Here is a 4,632-nt window from a genome sequence, read left to right as displayed (position 1 = left end):
GACAAACATTCAAACCATATTACACTTGTGAAAACAATAAGAAAGCTTCATTAAAGACTATTGAAATAGAGAAGAAAGACTGAACTGAACTCTGAATATAGCAAAACCAGCTGGGAATTTATAGCTAATGAGTCAGAGTGAGGGTTCAGGGGATGGAAAATTACTCAGAGGGAGCTGATTAGACCTCAGGGATAGGTGGATTCTCGATAAACGGGCTTAGCAGGATTATCTGCCAAGACTGGGCTCAGCAGACAAATGTCAAGGGTGAGAGGCCAAGTTCAAGGCCTAGTGAACAACATGGCTCAGAGGAGCCCAACTAATGTTTGGCCAAGGAGAAAGTCTTTGACAGGGGTTGAGACCTCCTACGTTTGAGAGGAGTTAATAAAAAGCTAATGGGAATGGGAATTTCTTTCTGTTCAGCTCAAATGCTGGCTGACAAGCACTATCCTTGGGTAAATATGGAAGACTGAACTGAGCACTTGTACCTCAGAGGTAATATAATAATAATAAAATAGTAATGCCAGGCACAGTGGCTCAATCCTGTAATCCCAGAACTTTGGGAGGCCAAAGCAGGCGAATCACCTGAGGTCAGGAGTTAGAGACCAGCCTGACCAACATGGAGAAATCCCGTCTCTACCAAAAAATACAAAATTAGCCGAGTGTGGTGGTGCATGCCTGTAGCCCTAGCTACTTGGGAGGCTGAGGCAGGAGAATGCTTGAACCTGGAAGATAAGATGTAGGTTGTGGTGAGCCGAGATCACACCATTGCACTCCAGCCTGGGCAACAAGAGCAAAACTCCATCTCAAAATTATTTGATGATCTCTCAATTATTAAATAACCAAAAGGTGTCAGTAATTTTTTGTGCATTATTCCAAATCCTTAGAATAATCCTGCAAAGGTGGTATTATCATTTTCATTTTATAGTGTGAAAACTAAGGCTCAGAAAAAGTCTTTTCAAAATCAGGAGGTGAATTCAGGTCTGTTTGATTGTAAAACTCCAAATCTTTTCACTGTGCACAGATCTTATACATAGCAGTTGGTAATTGGAATGAATTTGTGAAGTGAATGAATACATGAACACATGAACTTTATTTCAAGTCTAAAGTAGGTTTCCAGGTAAAAGGACTCTTTTTGACCCTCAACACTCTCAAAAATTCTGAGACTCTCATCCACTTTAATATCCCCCCACCCTCTGCCATTGTTTTACTGCCTCAACTTCAACAGTGCAGATTTATTAAAAACGAGACTGAGGTGTGTAACGGGAAGGGTTACTTGACTTTAAGGTGCTAGTCTCATCAAAGGAAGGTATATAACTCAGTGAGCAGCTGGGAACTTGGGAACCCTGGTGACCAAGGAGGATTTGGTGTATCATACAGTCTTCCTTGGTGTGCTGATGTCCTGGGGTTCCTGACTGATTCGAGGATGTTGGTGGAAGTGGTGAAAGGAGAGAGAGTGTTTGGGCCTCACATGTGGAAGGCCTTCCTTCCTCAGCCTGCTGTCTGTGGTGGCACAGTCTGTTCCCAGAAATGCATCATTGATTTGAACACCCAAATGGCTAGGAATATGAAATCCAAACCATCAGAACTGCTGGCTCTAACTCTAGCAAAGAAAGATAAACAAAATCTTTCTAAACTTAGAAATGCTTCAGGATTATTTTTCTTTCATTTCCAGCTAATCAAAGATCAGCTTTCAACACCAGAATGTTTTATTAAAGTTTTTCTAATTAGCCTCGTCATTCTGTTAATCAAGTGTGTTATAAGTATGGCATCTTTATCACTGTTTTACTAATCGACATCTTTCTAACCATGTTAACATTTCAGTGACTTTTGAACAGTTCCCCTTCCATGAAATGGGGCATGTCCTACACTTCTTTGAAGACTGGCTGCCTTTCTTAGGGACATTTTTTTCATACTGATTTGTGTGCTTATAAAATATGCAGTGAGGACAGATGGACAGAAAGCTGGAGTGGAGAAGAAGGAAATAATTATCTGCCTAGTGCAAAGTGTGTACTTGCAAGTTTCTAGGTATGCCATGGACTAGGAAAGGTCAAGAAATAATGGCATGAGCTGCTTAAGCTAACATAGCAGATAAGCTTAAGAGTTTCCACATTTGTTTGTTAATGAAAAACAGTGTCTGGCAATTAACTTCAGAAAAGTGGATAGGTTCTGATTTTAAGAAGGCTGAGTAAAGACTTTCCTACTCCCTTTCTTTTAGATATTAGCTTAAATAACAAGGAGAAAGAGAAACAGAAGTTTTACTCCACCTTTAATGAAACTGGGTGGCATGCATAAACCTTAGTTGCAATGCGTGAAGACTGGAGGAGGCCAGACGTGGTGGCTCATGACTGTAATCTCAGCACTTTGGGAGGCCGAGGCGGGCGGGTCACCTGAGATCAGGAATTCAAGACCAGCCTGGCCAACATGTTGAAACCCCATCTCTACTAAACATACAAAAATTAGCTGGTCATGATGGCAGGTGCCTATAATCCCAGCCGCTTGGGAGGCTGAGGCAGGAGAATCACTTGGACCTGGGAGGCAGAGGTTTCAGTGAGCAGAGACCATGCCACTGCACTCCAGCCTGGTGACGAAGCCAGACTCCATCTCCCCCCCTGTCCCCCCACCAAAAAGCCTGAAGGTGGATGAATGAGTGACAACAGACTTAGCAGAGTGGAGTAGAGTGAGGGCTTCAGGGAGGATGTAATGAGAAGCAGGGCAACTGGCACCTTCAGGACTTTGGGAAGCCTTGAGAATCAGAGGTGCTGGGTAATATAGAAGACAGGTGAAGAGTAGGCTCGCAGTGGGGGCACTGGTTGAAAGTCTCTATGAAAAGCAGTTCGACTTCAGGTCCTCAAAGAGGGAAGCTTATTTTTTGGAGAAATGGAACCTGAGACGCTCTGGGCTCAAGGGTATCAGGTACACTGGAGAGTGGGGTGAGACAGAAGGTGGCAAACATGAAGCTATCTCTGTTAGGATATTAGAGAGTCCTTCTTTGTAGGATCTGAGCTGTCCTACCTGTTCTGATAGTTGGAGGCCCCTGAAAGCCTCCATTCGTGCAGATACAGCTTCCCAGCTTTTTTTGGTGTCTCATTCTTACATATGATGGTAGCCAATGATCATCAGATATTTCAGGGCAATCCAATGTGAAATGCAAACCAAGAGAAGACTGGAATCAGAGGAGAAAAACGTCCATTCAGGTAGCAGGACAAAGTGTAAAACAAATTCTAATTTAATGTCCTTTGAGAGAAATGGGAAGAGATGCAGCCATGAAACATAAACATGGTGCTATGATAATAGGGGCTCTCAGAGAACAGGAAAAAGTTCATAAAAAGTACATGCTAAACGCTGATGTTACAAAGTCAAACTATGGGAAACTAAAGTTGAAGAATTCTCTCATAAAGTAGAACAAAGAGAGATAGAGGGAACTGAGAGCCAAAATCGCAAGGACATTAGAGAATTAATTCAGTATCTACCTTCTGATGAATAGGTAAAAATTAGAAAAACAGAAAAGAAAAAATTGTGGAGAAGAAAATATCGAAGAAATAATGTTTTAAATTTCCCAGAATTAGAGGCTTAAGTTTCCAGATGGAAAGGGCCCACTGAGAGCTAAACCAATGAAGGAGAAGAAGACACTCAAAAAAGCAATCAGTGTGAAATTTCAGAACATAGGATAAAAAGATCCCGAAACCTTCTGGAAGGCCGGGGGGTAGAGTGAGCTAACAGGTCACACGTAAAGGGTTAGGAATAAGCAGTATAGCTGATTTCTCAATGGCAACACTAAGGGAAAAGACAATGGAGTAACGTCTCCAACATAGTAAAGGGAAATGACTTTCAACCTAGAATCTCCAACTAACAAAACTATTGATTAAGCATTAGAGTTGAATAAACATATTTTCAGACATGCAGCATCTCAAGAAAAAAAAAAAAAAGACCTGGCCAGGCGCGGTGGCTCATGTCTGTAATCCTAGCACTTTGGGAGGCCGAGGTGGGTGGATCACCTGAGATCAGGAGTTCGAGACCAGCCTGGCCTTCATAGTGAAACTCCATCTTTAAAAAAAAAAAAAAAAAAAAAAATAGATCACGAAGGTGGTTTTCTCAGGGCGAGGCTTATCCATTGCACCCCGGATGTGCTGACCCCTGCGATTTCCCCAGATGTGGGAAACTCGACTGCATAATTTGTGGTCGTGGGGGACTGCGTTTGCGCTCTCTATAATAAAATTTTTAAAAAAGAAAAAAATAATAATAATTTAATAATAACAAAAAAAGAGACCTTCCTGCATCCTTTCTCAGTGCATTCTCATGTCATACAGGAGGGTGTGAAATGAAGAAGAAAACCAAGACAAAGGAAGACAGGGCAGCCAGTAAGAGGAACTGCAGCACAACAGATTCTAGGACGATGGCAAGTGGTGGGTCTTGAGCATAAACACTTTATACTGGAACAATGGGAGACTATGCTCTGGGAGAGAGGGATCTCCAGGGAAATGAAACTAATTATTTCTCTGGCTCGACTATAGGAAAATTGTATTAAGGGATTGTGGAAGGGGCTGAAAAGATTTAGGGATAGCATTTAGCTAAGCAATGCTATCCCAAAATTAAAAGACAATTATTAAGTTTAGGGTAAGCAAAAAATCAGTA

General features: G+C 41.8%; 1 non-coding gene across 1 annotated transcript; it reads left to right on the top strand.

Moving 5' to 3' along the window:
* The first annotated feature begins 4,046 nt into the window (after positions 1-4,046).
* Positions 4,047-4,210, top strand: LOC120365955 (U1 spliceosomal RNA). The gene has a single exon (XR_005580768.2). It is a non-coding gene; the product is annotated as a U1 spliceosomal RNA (small nuclear RNA).
* The last annotated feature ends 422 nt before the right edge of the window (positions 4,211-4,632 follow it).

Source organism: Saimiri boliviensis, chromosome 1 (genome assembly GCF_048565385.1).
Source record: "Saimiri boliviensis isolate mSaiBol1 chromosome 1, mSaiBol1.pri, whole genome shotgun sequence".
Lineage (NCBI taxonomy): Eukaryota > Metazoa > Chordata > Mammalia > Primates > Cebidae > Saimiri > Saimiri boliviensis.
The sequence above is the reverse complement of the archived record's forward strand: the minus strand, read 5'-3'. Positions and strand labels throughout refer to the sequence as shown.